At 43.3% G+C, this 17,838-nt stretch overlaps 1 long non-coding RNA gene across 1 annotated transcript; it reads left to right on the forward strand.

Annotated features, from left to right (window-relative positions):
* Window positions 1–1,220: 1,220 nt before the first annotated feature.
* On the forward strand, window positions 1,221–16,410 carry LOC124605271. Its single transcript, XR_006978628.1, has 2 exons — window positions 1,221–1,326; window positions 16,091–16,410. It is a non-coding gene; the product is annotated as an uncharacterized LOC124605271 (long non-coding RNA).
* Window positions 16,411–17,838: the final 1,428 nt, after the last annotated feature.

Raw genomic sequence — 17,838 nt, forward strand, 5'->3', positions numbered from 1 at the left:
TCACGAATTCATGAAAGAGTCACAGAAGAAAGAACAGTTAGGAAAGGATTGTGGCCGCCTCGTTTGGCGGACTTTTATCTGTGAACAGTCTAGAGGGAAAAGTGTGCGAAAATAGCCTGGTAGTGTTAAAAGACATGAACGACAGTATTCGTAATGAAATTTTGAGAATCGATTCGATAGAGTTGAGCAAAGTGGTGTATTAACATGTTAGGGCGCGCGCAGAAGTGCATTGAATTTATTAATTATTTTATTAGTACCAGTTTCGGTGCCTATTTGGCACCATCTTCAGGCCCCTATATATGTAGCTATATAAGTTATCTAAATGTCTGTGCCGTTATAGAGATCATTGATTTCAAGTGGCTTTCTTAGATTTCTAACACTTCTCTGCAGACGTGTACTTTCCACACCTCCAACGACGACAGAGGTGTGGAGAGCTATACGCATACGGGCCTGAAGATGGCGCCAATAAGGCCCCGAAACTGGTACTCTAATAAAATAATTAATAAATTACGGCTGTCGTATTTATTTTCTTCAAGTCTTTGATAATTTTTAAAGTCTTTGACCAGCCGTAGTCCTATTCTATTTACACAAGATGGAAGTACAAAAGGTTCAGAAGATGCGTTGTGCACCACGATATGTTTTATTGTTAAAAGTCTGACAGGACTGCTCCTTCCTTCTTACATTTAGCAAAAAAATCCATTAGGCAAGACAGAGAGATTAGAGCTCGCGCGGAGGCTTATCAGTAATCGTTCTTCTCGTACACCATTCGTAACTTAAACAAGAAAGGAATGAAGTGACGTTAGTTAACTAAGTACCCTTCGCCATGCGCAACGAGTTGGCTTTCGCATTATGGATGTAAATGGCCACAGATCCATTAAGTGCTTCCTGACGTACGGTTATTTGGTCTGACCTTATCATAAAATTGTTTTCCTCCACTCCGTATAACAATAATGATAGACTGTACGTGTGAGAGTGAGCGCCTCGCAGAAGCGGCTGTGCTTCCCACGCCCAGAGAAAGCCCGGCCTCGTGGGGCGGCAGATGCTGCGCGCGGAGCCGGTCTGTCCTGGGGTCTGGTCGCCTTCACAAAGCGGCGCGGGCGGCAGCACCTTGCGCAACGGCCCGCAGCTCAGGTTGCCGGATGTGGGCGGGGCGCGCAGGTGCTGCCCGCTATGCAGATCTGCAACGGCCCGCCACGCCCACTGCGTCAGACGACCGTTCGCTCTGGCGCTGCTTCTCAGTAGTCCCCGTGTAACGTTACTCGTCGGCCAGAGTCGGGCGAAGTAGTAACGCCACAAAGGAAGATGTGCGCAAGCGTAACGCTGGCCGTAAGTGAGCAATTGGTGTTTGAATAACCTGAAGCACATTGGCGTCAACACTGACAAAAGTTACTCTCATCTACTTCAGGAAATGTGACTTTCTGCCGTTCAGTAACTTTACGTTTGGAATTATACGGTCTCAATAACAGTCTGTCCGTGTTGAAGCCTAAAAAAATTTCAAGTTTAAGTTTGCTAATATCTGTTGTGTTTTGTTTAAAGTCTCATTGGTCATCACACGAAATAGATCAGATTTTTCAATGTACATGGTTCGCTGTGAATTATGGAAGAATCAGGAAACAGTAATACCCCTCCTTACTGTACAGCATCTCTTGCGAAAGTTGTGAAAATATGATCACAGCGCAGCTGCATGTAACTTTACGGGCTGAATCTCTTAAAAGGTGTACACATTTTATTTTGTGAAGCGTTCAAGACTCCGACATATGATATTATGCACAAATGCACTTTATTATGTTTCATGGTAAATCCTCTTAACTCATGAAGTAACCCAGTTACTGAAGCTAGTATGGCTTCTTCTTTAAATAATGCAACGATATCCTTTTTAACCACATTTTAAAACTGCTGATTATACGAGTAGGCTACTGTAAGTAAATACGTGTAGATTTGCTGGCTGGGGGATTCTGAATGGCACGTTCAGCTGCCTAGTTGGAGAGGTTTTTCTGTCCTTCCCCTACAAGGGCACATTTCCTCCACGAAGTATAAGAGTTGTGTATTTAACTGTACTTGGTAAATGTTGTTGTTGTTGTTGTGGTCTTCAGTCCTGAGACTGGTTTGATGCAGCTCTCCATGCTACTCTATCCTGTGCAAGCTTCTTCATCTCCCAGTATCTTCTGCAACCTACATCCTTCTGAATCTGCTTAGTGTATTCATCTCTTAGTCTCCCTCTACGATTTTTACCCTCCACGCTGCCCTCTAGTACAAAATTGGTGATCCCTTGATCCCTCAGAACATGTCTTACCAACCGATCCCTTCTTCTAGTCAAGTTGTGCCACAAACTTCTCTCTTCCCCTATCCTATTCAATACCTCCTCATTAGTTATATGATCTACCCATCTAATCTTCAGCATTCTTCTGTAGCACCACATTTCGAAAGCTTCTATTCTCTTCTTGTCCAAACTAGTTATCGTCCATGTTTCACTTCCATACATGGCTACACTCCATACAAATACTTTCAGAAATGACTTCCTGACACTTAAATCTATACGCGATGTTAACAAATTTCTCTTCTTCAGAAACGCTTTCCTTGTCATTGCCAGTCTACATTTTATATCCGCTCTACTTCGACCATCATCAGTTATTTTTCTCCCCAAATAGCAAAACTCCTTTACTACTTTAAGTGCCTTATTTCCTAATCTGATTCCCTCAGCATCACCCGACTTAATTCGACTACATTCTGTTTGAGGGGCGTTCAATAAGTAATGGAACACATTTTTTTGTGTCGGTCAGTTTCTGTTGAAAAATCGTAGTATTTGTTGTGGGACGTTGTGGAATATTCCCGCTTCAGGCTTTACAGTTTAGTGAACTTCCGACAGGTGGCGGCGCTATACATAGCCTTCAAAATGGCGTCTGTAACGGAGTTGCGTTCCAAGCAGAGAGCTGGCGCTGAGTTTCTTTTGGTGGAAAACCGCATCGCAGATAGTCATACGCGTTTGCGGAATGGCTACGGAGACCTAGCAGTCAACAAAAGCACGGTGAGTCGCTGGGCGAGGTGTCTGTCATCATCGCAACAATGTCCAGCAAACCTGTCCGATCTCCCGCGTGCCAGCCGGCCGCACACAGCCGTGACTCCTAGAATGTTGAAAGGGGCGACACTCTCATTCCAGATGATCGACGGATCACAAACACCTCACTGCTGAATTAGACGTCTCCGTTGGTAGTGCTGACACACTCGTCCACCAGTTGAGGTACTCAAAAGATGTGCGCCCGCTGAGTTTCTCACCACCTAATGGAAAACCACGAAGAGCAACGAAGAACCATCGTGCGGGATTGCTTGAGCGTTACGAGACTGATCGTGACAATTTTTTTCGAACATCGTCACCGGAAACGAAGCATGGGTTCATCGCTTTTAACCGGAAACAAAACGGCAATCCATGGAGTGTCGCCACACGATCTCTCCTCTGATGGAAAAGTTCAAAGCTGCACCCTCAACTGGTAATGTCATGGCGATGGTCTTCTGGGACTCTCAAGAGGTTATTTTGTTTGATGTCCATGGTGCAGGGATCAACTCTGAAGTGTACTGTACTACCCTTAGGAAACTGAAGAAACGACTCCAGCGTGTTCGTCGCCACAAAAATACAAACGAGCTTCTCTTTCTCCATCACAGCGCAAGGCCTCACACAAGTCTGCGCACCCGAAAGGAGCTCACAAAACTTCATTGGACTGTTCTTCCTCATCCACCCAACAGCCCGGAAGCTGGAAGCGCTACATGGATGACGAGCAGGTTATGGATGCGGCAAGATGTTGGCTCGAGCAGTAGACTGGTACCATGCGGGAATACAACCCTACACAACACGGTGGGGTGTAAGGCCGTCGCATTGAACAGAGATTATTTTGAAAAATAGGTTTTTGTTGTCAAATTAATGGAGAATAATGTGGTATATTGGAATCCTGAATCAAACCAACATGCTTTCGTTGTTGTTGTGGTCTTCAGTCCTGAGACTGGTTTGATGCAGCTCTCCATGCTACTCTATCCTGTGCAAGCTTCTTCATCTCCCAGTACGTACTGCAGCCTACATCCTTCTGAATCTGCTTAGTGAGGTCATCACTTGGTCTCCCTCTACGATTTTTACCCTCCACACTGCCCTCCAGTACCAAATTGCTGATCTCTCGATGCCTCAGAACATGTCCTACCAACCGATCCCTTCTTCTGGTCAAGTTGTGCCACAAACTTCTCTTCTCCCCAATCCTATTCAGTACCTCCTCATTAGTTATGTGATCTACCCATCTAATCTTCAGCATTCTTCTGTAGCACCACATTTCGAAAGCTTCTGTTCTCTTCTTGTCTAAACTATTTATCGCCCATGTTTCACTTCCATACATGGCTGCACTCCATACAAATACTTTTAGAAACGACTCCCTGACACTTAAATCAATACTCGATGTTAACAAATTTCTCTTCTTCAGAAACGCTTTCCTTGCCATTGCCAGTCTACATTTTATATCCTCTCTACTTCGAGCATTATCAGTTATTTTGCTCCCCAAATAGCAAAAGCAAATGTGTTGCATTTCTTATTGAACGCCCATCTGTGTATATAGTGTGGTGTCAGGTTTGTTCTGTATGATGATGATGATAGATGTGTGAGGGTGAAACCCAGTGTCAGCACATAGCCTGCTCCTCTCGAATAGCACCAAGGGGACCACGAGTTTAACGTTCCCATCCGACGGATCATCATCGACAGCGTCACATGTCCTCTCTTCATGGAATTTATTTCGGGACACTGGCGAAACGTTTGGTGATCAGGAGCTCTACGCAGCCACTCCTCCTCCATCTCTTTGCCGCAAAGGGAAAAGGAAAAGCACCGACAGCGTGTGGCGTATCCAGGCGGTTATCCATCGAAGTACTGGTCGTGCCCGATGTTGTTTCACATGGCGACGTGACGTGAACTGGTGTATTCAACGAGGCAAGACAGTTGGCGCGAGTCCAGCAATATAACGCTTGTTGTTCTTGGCGTTGAAACCTTTCGCACAAATATGAGAGACATGTACAACTGTGTTGAAATCCTTTATAGCGCGATGCGTTTTGCTTGGTCACCACAGTAATTGTTTACTGTAAAGTCACCGTTTGTTTCCGATAATGGCCAAGCGACGGAACGCGCAGTAATACCGTGGTCGGCTAGTACAAGGTCAGCTAAGACCTGCACAGCATCGTTAGGATATTCGAAGGGGCTCATGGAAAATATGACAAATGCTAGTACCTGTTCCTGTTAAACTGAACAGCGTTTATAGAAGCGAGCAGGCAGTCGAAAGGCTGATACAATGACGGAGACTGGCACGTAGCTCCACTTGGCGGAGTTTACACCAAAATAAACGTTCCTGGTCGAAGGACGTAGCCAAAGGGGGGTTCGAGGGGGGAGGGGGGATCTAGACCCCTCCACCACCTAAATGAAATTACAGACGACCTAGTTCCAGTATAGTGCAACTGAAACATATTTTGATTTTCAATCATACGACGTAAACGGGCTACACGCTATCGATACTCAACAAGGCCATCGACAGATTTATACTACTGATATATCATTAGTATTATCGGCTATCGCCCATCCGTACTTTACCAAGTCCAACTACCGTAAATTGTTGGCCTTACTTGAGCTCAGTTCTTCTTTTCTGAATCAGTTCAGTTCTTACTTGCAGGTGAATTTAATTTAAGGGCTACCGTCTATTGTTTTTTGTCGTGTGGTGTTGATATCTTCTAACTGGATAAGTTTGTAATACGAAAGAAGACGAAAACCGTGTATGATTCGTCCACTAGCATTATGGTAAGTTAAGAACATGTACTCGCTGCTATAATAGCCTAATTACCTAATTATAGCAGTTTAATATTAGCCAGGAGCCGTTATTTGGTGAGTGATAGAACTTCGGAGTTGCAGTATTTCATTATCTGACAAGACACAGGAGCGGTAAACATGATTACAAATAACGCTAAATTAAAATAAGTGCATAAAAATATATTTGCATTTGCCTGTATCGCGCAAAAATCGCATTGACCAACAAAAAGTATCGCCAAAACGATGACGGTAGCACTGCTATAAAAAAAATTGCTATAAGTTCTATCACTACTAGGCCAAATATCGCCCAATCTAGTCCCATGGGCGGTATTCAACCACGAAAACCAGTTGCTATACGGAACGGTGGGGAGTGGCTTGTGGAGAGCGGAAGTGATATGTGACGACATCATATTCTACAGTTCGTTTGTAAAAGACTTTTTCAGCAGACTGCTTCAATTTGTCCGAGCCGACTGCGCCTTGTATCACCTCCCCCCCCCCCTCCCCCCCCCCCCCCCCCGCCCCCACACACACACACTTCCGTCCAAAATCAGTTTACTCCCTTCTCACACTACATTAACGGAAATTCGAATCTTCACTATCCTAAATAACATACACAGTCATCGACTTGTCGTGAGATAATAGGAGGATGGATACTACGTTACACAAAGGACGTCGTAAGAGTCTCGCGTTTTACCGTGGAAGTGTGTCGGTGCAGATGTACAGGGTGTTACAAAAAGGTACGGCCAAACTTTCAGGAAACATTCCTCACACACAAATAAAGAAAAGATGTTATGTGGACATGTGTCCGGAGACGCTTAATTTCCATGTTAGAGCTCATTTTAGTTTCGTTCTTCCACCTACGCTCAATGGAGCACGTTATCATGATTTCATACGGGATACTCTACCTGTGCTGCTAGAACATGTGCCTTTACAAGTACGACACAACATGTGGTTCACGCATGATGGAGCTCCTGCACATTTCAGTCGAAGTGTTCGTACGCTTCTCAACAACAGATTCGGTGACCGATGGATTGGTAGGAGGAAATCCTCTCTGGCTTCCGGCGGCTATCTGATTTGGTGAAGACTGCCAGTCTCGCTAGCGGGATGAAAGCAGAGCTCACCATTTGCAGCATCGTCGACAGGACTGACCGCGGACCTTTGGTACAGAGCCGAGTGGAGGGTCTGAATCAGAGGCTGAGACGGTTCTGCGATCGTGTGGGCTGCAGATTCCTCGACTTGCGCCATAGGGTGGTGGGGTTTCGGGTTCCGCTGGAAAGGTCAGGAGTCCACTACACGCAGCAAACGGCTACACGGGTAGCAGGGGTTGTGTGGCGTGGACTGGGCGGTTTTTTAGGTTAGATGGCCTCTGGCAAGTACAGAAAGGGCAACAGCCTCAAAGGACATGCGGAGACCAAGCAGCAATCGGTATTGTAATTGTAAACTGTCGAAGCTGCATTGGTAAAGTACCGGAACTTCAAGCGCTGATAGAAAGCACCTAAGCTGAAATCGTTATAGGTCCAGAAAGCTGGCCGAAGCCAGAGATAAATTCTGCCGAAATTTTTACAAAGGCACAGACGGTGTTTAGAAAGGATAGATTGCATGCAACCGGTGGTGGCGCGTCTTTCGCTGTTAGTAGTAGTTTATCCTGTAGTGAAGTAGAAGTGGATAGTTCCTGTGAATTATTATGGGTGAAGGTTACACTCAACAATCGAGCTAGGTTAATAATTGGCTCCTTTTACCGACCTCCCAACTCACCAGCATTAGTAGCAGAACAACTGAGAGAAAATCTGGAATACATTTCACATAAATTTTCTCAGCATGTTATAGTCTTAGGTGGAGATTTCAATTTACCAGATATATACTGGGACACTCAGATGTTTAGGACGGGTGGTAGGGACAGAGCATCGAGTGACATTATACCGAGTGCACTATCCGAAAATTCCCTCGAGCAATTAAACAGAGAACCGACTCGTGGAGATAACATCTTGGACCTACTGATAACAAACAGACCCGAACTTTTCGACTCTGTAAGTGCAGAACAGGGAATCAGTGATCATAAGGCCGTTGCAGCATCCCTGAATATGGAAGTTAATAGGAATATAAAAAGAAGGAGGAAGGTTTATCTGGCCGGCCGAAGTGGCCGCGTGGTTCTGGCGCTGCAGTCTGGAACCGCGAGACCGCTACGGTCGTAGGTTCGAATCCTGCCTCGGGCCTGGATGTTTGTGATGTCCTTAGGTTAGTTAGGTTTAACTAGTTCTAAGTTCTAGGGGACTAATGACCTCAGCAGTTGAGTCCCATAGTGCTCAGAGCCATTTGAACCATTTTTGAAGGTTTATCTGTTTAGCAAGAGTAATAGAAGTCAGATTTCAGACTACCTACCAGAACAAAACGAAAATTTCTGTTCCGACACTGACAATGTTGAGTGTTTATGGAAAAAGTTCAAGGCAATCGTAAAATGCGTTTTAGACAGGTACGTGCCGAGTAAAACTGTGAGGGACGGGAAAAACCCACCGTGGTTCAGCAACAAAGTTAGGAAACTACTGCGAAAGCAAAGAGAACTTCAATCCAAGTTTAAACGCAGCCAAAACCTCTCAGACAGACAGAAGCTAAACGATGTCTAAGTTAGCGTAAGAGGGCTATGCGTGAGCGTTCAGTGAATTCGAAAGTAAAATTCTATGTATCGACTTGACAGAAAATCCTAGGAAGACCGCACTGCAGTTCCTTCTCTGAATCCTCGCACAAACGAAAAAATGGCTGACATCGAAATAAATGTCCAAGGAATAGAAAAGCAACTGGAATCACCCAACAGAGGAAAGTCCACTGGACCTGACGGGATACCAATTCGATTCTACACAGAGTACGCGAAAGAACTTGCCCCCCTTCTAACAGCCGTTTACCGCAAGTCTCTAGAGGAACGGAAGGTTCCAAATGATTGGAAAAGAGCGCAGGTAGTCCCAGTCTTCAAGAAGGGTCGTTGAGAAGATGCGCAAAACTATAGACCTATATCTCTGACGTCGATCTGTTGTAGAATTTTAGAACATGTTTTTTGCTCGCGTATCATGTCGTTTTTGGAAACCCAGAATCTACTCTGTAGGAATCAACATGGATTCCGGAAACAGCGATCGTGTGAGACTCAACTCACTTTATTTGTTCATGAGACCCAGAAAATATTAGATACAGGCTCCCAGGTAGATGCCATTTTCCTTGACTTCCGGAAGGCGTTCGATACAGTTCCACACTGTCGCCTGATAAACAAAGTAAGAGCCTACGGAATATCAGACCAGCTGTGTGGCTGGATTGAAGAGTTTTTAGCAAACAGAACACAGCATGTTGTTATCAATGGAGAGACGTCTACAGACGTTAAGGTAACTTCTGGCGTGCCACAGGGGAGTGTTATGGGACCATTGCTTTTCACAATATTTATAAATGACTTAGTAGATAGTGTCGGAAATTCCATGCGGCTTTTCGCGGATGATGCTGTAGTATACAGAGAAGTTGCAGCGTTAGAACATTGTAGCGAAATGCAGGAAGATCTGCAGCGGATAGGCTCTTGGTGCAGGGAGTGGCAACTGACCCTTAACATAGATAAATGTAATGTATTGCGAATACATAGAAAGAAGGATCCTTTATTGTATGATTGTATGATAGCGGAACAAACACTGGTGGCAGTTACTTCTGTAAAATATCTGGGAGTACGCGTGCGCAACGATTTGAAGTGGAATGATCACATAAAATTAATTGTTGGTATGGCGGGTACCAGATTGAGATTCGTTGGGAGAGTCCTTAGAAAATGTAGTCCATCAACAAAGAAGGTGGCTTACAAATCACTCGTTCGACCTATACTTGAGTATTGCTCATCAGTGTGGGATCCGTACCAGATCGGGTTGACGGCGGAGATAGAGAAGATCCAAAGAAGAGCGGCGCGTTTCGTCACAGGGTTATTTGGTAACCGTGATAGTGTTACGGAGATGTTTAGCAAACTCAAGTGGCAGACTCTGTAAGAGAGGCGCTCTGCATCGCGGTGTAGCTTGCTCGCCAGGTTTCGAGAGGGTGCGTTTCTGATTAGGAATCGAATATATTGCTTCCCCCTACTTATACCTCCCGAGGAGATCACGAATGTAAAATTAGAGGGATTCGAGCGCGCACGGAGGCTTTCAGACAGTCGTTCTTCCCGCGAACCATACGCGACTGGAAGAGGAAAGGGAGGTAATGACAGTGGCACGCAAAGTGCCCTTCGCCACACACCGTTGGGTAGCTTGCGGAGTATAAATGTAGATGTAGATGTAGAGGCGGACCATTTCTATGGCCTCCACGCTCTCCTGACCTCAACCCTCTTGACTTTCATTTATGGGGGCATTTGAAAGCTCTTGTCTACGCAACCCCGGTACCAAATGTAGAGACTCTTCGTGCTCGTATTTTGGACGGCTGTGATACAATACGCCATTCTCCAGGGCTGCATCAGCGCATCAGGGATTCCATGCGACGGAGGGTGGATGCATGTATCCTCGCTAACGGAGGACATTTTGAACATTTCCTGTAACAAAGTGTTTGAAGCCACGCTAGTACGCTCTGTTGCTGTGTGTTTCCATTCCATGATTAATGTGATTTGAAGAGAAGTAATAAAATGAGCTCTAACATGGAAAGTAAGCGTTTTCGGACACATGTCCACATAACATATTTTCTTTCTTTGTGTGTGAGGAATGTTTCCTGAAAGTTTGGCCGTACCTTTTTGTAACACCCTGTATAAAGGGAACGTCATTTTACGTGTACAACAGGTGACGAGTTCATCTTAAAACCCCCCGATCATCCAGGGATCGTTGGTAGACGGAAACCTTCCACAGTAATGACCCAGCTTACCGAATTGCCCGATTAGTGTTCGATATGAATCCCAAGAAGCATGAGTGAGAGGATTTCGGGAGCGCTGTTCTTGGTCACAGTCCTCTTTCCCTCACTCCACTGAAAGCAACTTTCCAAGAGAAATATCATTCACTTTGCACAGAGCACACGTATGCCATAAATAAAAGCATTTACACCATTGAGCATGCTGCATTTATGCTCTTGGTAATCAAACTCCTTAATGGTATTACTTGTACTACACCAAATTTCAAGCAGGTATCCAGTGATCAGTGAAAATGTCTTTTAATTCTTTCACTTCCATTTTGTTCATTTAGATGTTTTATGTTCGGACCGTAGGTTTAATCTTTTTTATGCCCTCTTATTCGCATTAAATTTGCCACACACCTTTGAGTTATCGTTAGTTTGGTGACTGTACTGGTTCTGTACTTACGATAATCGAAGGGCATAAACAGGACGCAGTAGATGAGAAAGTAGTCAGGTAGAGTCCAATCTTTACATTAAGCAAACAGTAAAGGAAATCAAGAAAAAATGAGGAAAGGAATATTAAGGTTCAGGGAGGAAAAATAAAAATTTTGAGGTTTTCAGAATACATTGTAATTCTGTCAGAGAGGGTAAATAACTCGGAAAATCAGTTGAACAGAATGGATGGTGTCTTGAAAAGAAGTTATAAGATGATTATCAACAAAAATAAATCGTGGGTAATGGAGTATTCGAATTAAATCAGGTAATGCCGAGGGCATTACACTACGAATGAGGCACTAAAAGCAGTAGAAAATGGCAGAAAAATAATTGACAATGGCCAAAGTAAATGGCAATAGCAAGAAAAGCGTCTCTGAGAAAGAGAATTTTTTTAACGTTTAGTATAAATTTTAGTGTGAGGAAATTCTTTGTGAAGATCGTTTACTGGACTTTAACCTTGCAAACAACATTAAATGTGTGTGATAAACAGTTCAGACAACATGATAATAGAACCTTTTGAAATGTTCTGTTACAGAAGAATGCGGACTAATCATTCAATAGTTTTCACGTTTATCTAAATGACTTGTGTGGTGACCCGTTGATAATGCTTTTCTGGAAATGGAAAGTCATGTGTTTCATGGAATATTTACAAGTCATGTCACTTCAAATAAAATACTCGATCTTTCGATAGCTGTCTCCACCATCATCATCAGGAGTTAAAATCACTGACTGCCGGGGCTGGCACACTGTTCCGTTTACATAAGTGCGATAGAAGCGTCCGAAACCTTCCATATAGGGCCGAAGTGAAGCATGTGCTAAGGCATGTTGGGCAGCTCATAGCTGACCAACTGATGTAGGGCCGGCGCAACATCTGAAACTGTTGTTCCCTAGAAGCATCAAGCGCTCGTCTTCGCTTTCGCTCGATATCCAAAGCCCGACCTCATTCCCTACGAAGTGTGTAACCTCTGGTCTCTGTTAAGATTGTCGCAGTTTATTCTAATTTCGGCCATCTTTTTACAACAGAATCCCAACGTGGTGGTGCATGAGCTAAGCCTCTCCTATTTTCAAATTGTATCTTACGTCTGATTTCTAGGCAACATTCAGCCACGGCCGTCTTCTCAAGCGTCGTGAGAGTTCAGAGCAGCACTCAGCAATAGTGCGAATAGTTAGTGCCATGTAAATGCTGCCGTATTTGTGAGGTACAAAAATATGAAAAAAGTATGCCAAATTTAAAATAACGCAAAATTTCTAAGATTGGCTGTGTTTCACTGAAGCTAGAAACTTAGTGCGGACTTCAACGTGAGACGCTTTTAATAGATCCCACAAAGAACTCTATCTTGAATTCTGGTGGAAAATCCAAAGAGATTCTGGATGCATGTGAAGTACACCAGCTGCAAAATACAATCAATACAGTTATTGCAAGCTAGCAATGGTAATTTTACCAGTGACAGCACCACTAAAGCAGAGTTACTAAACATATTTGTCAGAAATTCCTTCACCAAAGAAGACTATGTGAATATTCCAGAATTTGACTCAAGAACAGAGGACTACATTGGTAACGTAAAAGTAGCGAAGCAACTTACATCACTTAATAAAAGCAAGTTTTCTGGTCCAGATAGTATACCTAATAGGTTCGTTACAGAGTAGGCTGATACAATAGCTCAATACTTAACAATCACATACAATTGCTCGCTCGTTGAAAGAACCATATCCAAAGAGAAGAACGTTGCACAGGTCACACCAATAAAGGAAATAGAAGTAACCTTATAAATTACAGATCCACATCGCTGACGTCGATCTGTAGATGTATTTTGGAGCATATGTTGTGTTTGCACATTATGAATTACGTCGAAGAAAACGAACTATTGACACACAGTCATCACGGATCGCAGAATATATCGTTCCTGTGAAGCGCAGTAAAAAAAGCACGAAGTAATGAGTGCTGTCGGGAGGGGATCTCTCATCGATTTCATATTTGTAGATTTCCAGAAGGCTTTTGACACCGTTCCTCACAAGCAGCTTCAAACCAAATTGCTAGCTTGTGGTTCGTCTTTTCAGCTGTGCGACTTCGCAGAAACTGACGGAAAGTCATCGAGTAAAACAGAAGTGATATTTGGCTATCGCCAAGCAAGTTACAGGCCGTCTGTTGTTCCTGCTCTATATAAACGATTTAGGAGATAATGTGAGCAGCCCTCTTGGATCGTTTGCAGATGGTTCTGTCTTTTATCGTCTAGTAAATCATCAGAAGATCAAAGCGAATTACAAAATGATATAGAAAAGGTATCTGTATTTTCAAAAACTGACTGTTGATCATAAACAATGAGTGTGATGCCGTCCACATGAGTAATAAAAATATCCATTAAATTTCTGTTATACGATAAATTACATAAAATTAAAGGTTTAGATAAAACTAAATACCTGTGGATTACGATTTCGAACAATATAAATCTAAATCATCGCACAGAAAATGTTTGGGAAGGTCAAGTGAAGACTGCGTTTTACTAACAGAACACGGAGTAGACGCAACTGATCTGCTAAGGAGACTGCCTACACCATGCTTGTCCGTCCAATTGTGGAGTACCGCTGCGAGGGATGGGATCCGCGCCAGATAGAGGAGTGACGGAAGATATCGAAAAAGTTCAGAGAAGGGCGACTCGTTTTATATTATCACTAAACAGGGGGCAGAGTGTCACGGGTGTGATACACCAGTTGGAGCGGCAGTCATTAAAACAAAAGTGTTCTACGTCGTGGCGAGATCTTTTTACGAAATTTAGATCACCAACTTCCGCCTCCAAACGCAGAAATGTTTGTTGACGCCAAACTACATATGGTGAAATGATCATCATTATAAAATAAGAGACATCAAAACTTTCACGCGAAGTTGTAAGTGTTCGTTTTCCCTGTGCGATGTTAAAGAGAGTGGAATGGTAGAGAAATGGTCTGAAGGTGGTCCGATGAACCTTCTGCCAGGCACTATAGCGTCTCCAGTGAAATAATATGAAAAGACTTAAAAAAACAGTATTTATAAAGGAGAGACATTTAAAAATTGAATGATATACATGTTTCTCATGTATCCGTATTATAGTAATTTCTCTGTGTAAGTTTCGAGGGCAAAGAAATATAACAAAATGATCAAAAGAGACGACAAGATACACTCTTTTGTTAATTTTTTAGTCGTCTTCACTTCTTCTCTTGTCTTGGTTGCGTGTAGACGGACATCTTGCGAGTGCTGGCAAATGTAAGCATATTTGTACTAATTAAGCGGATAATATATTGATTTAATATCATTGTTCACTTATAATTTGTAAGAGGTGATCCCGATTTCATGTCCGCCTTCCTTTGAATTAACCTGCATTCGAGTAACTTACAGTTAGCGGAAGCGAAAAACTCGCCCGCTATTAACATAATATACATTTTTCTCCACAGCCGCCCGACGTTGCAGAAAGTACGTGGCTTTAAGATTCTTAGTTTCAGTACCACTGCCGAGAGCCAGAGCCAGGACTCCGACTACAATGCAATGGTTAACGGAGGTAATAAGAAATACTCTCGCGCGTGTGTGGGCCGCAATTGTAATTTGTAACTAAAGATTTTTTGCTTTAAAGTGAACTGACTAGCCGAGGAAATTAATATGAAAAGTTTATTCCATTGTTCAACTTATATACTCGTGTTTTAAGATTCAGCGATTCTAATTCCACTGAAGATCAATGTTATTAAAAAAAAAGAGAACTTCACAAAAGCGTTTAATTGTAAATCAAAATTAAAATGAAGTATCATTTCGATTAAGGCCCACCACGTAAGTCGGCAACAATCAACGTTACCAATAAATAATATATTAAATTATGACGGCCGACGGACGCGAGAGCACTTAAGGGTGAATTGCAGGGTAGTTATGTAGATGTAGACAATATGTGGCAGGAACTCCTAGACCTAAGTTCTATTTAACCATGTATAACGTATTTCGTATCTTGAAAGCAAGCCGGAACGTTGTTCGCAGTCCAAGTCTCTGCAGCCGGCTTGGCCTCTTCCGATTCACGAGGCGTATTTCGTGTGTGCCACTTGAAAACGTTTGCACTCCCTCCATTGCTATAAGCTTTTTCCCAGAACACGCGTCTTAATTGCTGAAATTCCGACTGTAAATGGCCGTCATCAGAAATAATCTTTCTCCTGTATGCTAACATGGTTAGAATCGATCTCTTGTGTCCAGGGTGGTGAAAACTATTGGCGTTCAGGTGCCGGTTATATTTCCTGTACACACGCCGACCTCCTGACTCCTGCTTAACTAAAACATCAATAAGGGAGGTTTGCCGTCCTTTCCTATCTCAACAGTAAATTTAATGTTGGGGTGGGCACCATTTACGAGGTCGATGAACTGATGGAACACAGTTTCTTCATAACGCCACCTGAATCCAACATTAGCAGGGAGCAATTACGTGGCTTACGCTTGTTATGTGGAACGACGGTCTGTCTTGGATCACGAATAAGCTTGCGGTATGTATCATCATCTAATAAATATAGCACCTTCAGGTGATAGTCTTCAGTGTTCAGGCCGCAAGGCCGCAGTAGCATTTCCTTTATCGGCTGGCAAGACTATCAAAGTCTTGCCAGCCGATAAAGGAAATGCTACTGCGGCCTTGCGGCCTGAACACTGAAGACTATCACCTGAAGGTGCTATATTTATTAGATGATGATACATACCGCAAGCTTATTCGTGATCCAAGACAGACCGTCGTCAGAAAGATAGGAAAGTTATTAAAGGACTCAGGTACTGTGATGAAACGGTGATTTGTAGGTCGTACCATCGATAACTCATCGTCACGCGGTACGTGGACAGTAAGCAGCTATAAGTTCCGTAATCTTAATAATAAAAATGAATATGAATATGTATGTATGAATATATTATGCTATAAAAATATGTATAATTTTTATGTTTCATGTTACGACCGTGGGGCGTGGCAGTGGTGAAAGGAACAGTTTTTCTGCCAAGAAGGAAACATCGTTGCTGGGCTACATTGCTGTCGAAACGACGGCCATTTTCCAGAGAAGACATCCTGAAGCAAGTCACCCGATCCTGCATTACTAATGATGCCAAACGACAATAATTTTACTCTGAAATTAAACGTTGTATTCAGTTCATGCTCAGCTATGGGCACCTTTAGTTGGAAGCTACTGGTGCATTTCATTACTGTTTGAGACGTGGCGATATTATCTGTGCGTTTGTGTGAAAGTCATGTAATAATGATTTTAAAAGTAAACAAAAGTGTTTGGAAATATTTTAATCCAACATGAGTCAGTGGCTTAGCTGAAAGTTTTTTTCCAGATCAAGTGATGTTGTGCAAGCTGAAGGGCCATTTGAAATATATCTCGCCTAATCTGATACTGAATAGTAACATCTATAAATTATTGAAATTCCGCTACAGAGTTTGAGGTGACTTTATTTCACAAAATTGGAGTGCACTGTCTATTTAAGTTTTGGATTGGAGTGCACTGTCTATTTAAGTTTTGGAAAGAGGAAGGCTCAGTTTAACTGTGAAAAAGAATTTAAGTGACAGTTTCGAAGTAGCAATACAGAGATTATCTTTGGGAGTAAAGCGAACATGGGGGTATAATTAGGGGAGGTGACTCTGCAGACTTACGCTGTACAATGCTCTGAAGCCGGCGCCGCCATTTTACTAGCCCATAAACATTAATAAACATTAGCAGACTACCATTTACAGTTATGTTTCTTGTTATTACTTTGCGTCGTGTCCACACAACAGTTTTTTAAATACTAAATACTGGATTGGTGCATAAGTTCGTAGCGTTTTTGTGTTTTTCATACTGGTTTTACGGTTGCTGTGAGTTTATTTATCGATTGTCATTTTGTATTCGTACACTACTGGCCATTAAAATTGCTACGTCACGAAGATGACGTGCTACAGACGCGAAGTTTAACCGACAGGAAGAAGATGCTGTGATATGCAAATGATTAGCTTTTCAGAGCATTCACACAAAGTTGACACCGGTGGCGACACCTACAACGTGCTGACATGAGGAAAGTTTCCAACCGATTTCTCATACACAAACAGCACTTGACCGGCGTTGCCTGGGGAAACGTTGTTGTGATGCCTCGTGTAAGGAGGAGAAATGCGTACGATCACGTTTCCGACGTTAATAAAGGTCGGATTGTAGCCTATCGCGATTGCGGTTTATCGTATCGCGACATTGCTGCTCGCGTTGGTCGAGATCCAATGGCTGTTAGCAGAATATGGAATAGATGGGTTCAGGAGGGTAATACGAAACGCCGTGCTGGATCCCAACGGCCTCGTATCACTAGCAGTCGAGATGACAGGCATCTTATCCGCATGGCTGTAACGGATCGTGCAGACACGTCTCGATCCCTCAATCAACTGATGGGGACGTTTGCAAGACAACAACCATCTGCACGAATAGTACGACGACGTTTGCAGCAGCATGGACTATCAGCTCGGAGACCATGGCTGCGGTTACCCTTGACGCTGCATCACAGGCAGGAGCGCCTGCGATGATGTGGTCAACGATGGACCTGGGTGCACGATTGGCAAAACGTCATTTTTTCGGATGAATCCAGGTTCTGTTTACAGCATCATGATGGTCGCATCCGTGTTTGGCGACATCGCGGTGAACGCACATGGGAAGTGTGTATTCGTCATCGCCATACTGGCGTATCACCCGGCGTGATGGTATGG

The sequence above is a fragment of the Schistocerca americana genome, chromosome 3 (assembly GCF_021461395.2).
Source record: "Schistocerca americana isolate TAMUIC-IGC-003095 chromosome 3, iqSchAmer2.1, whole genome shotgun sequence".
NCBI classification, from domain to species: Eukaryota; Metazoa; Arthropoda; class Insecta; order Orthoptera; family Acrididae; genus Schistocerca; species Schistocerca americana.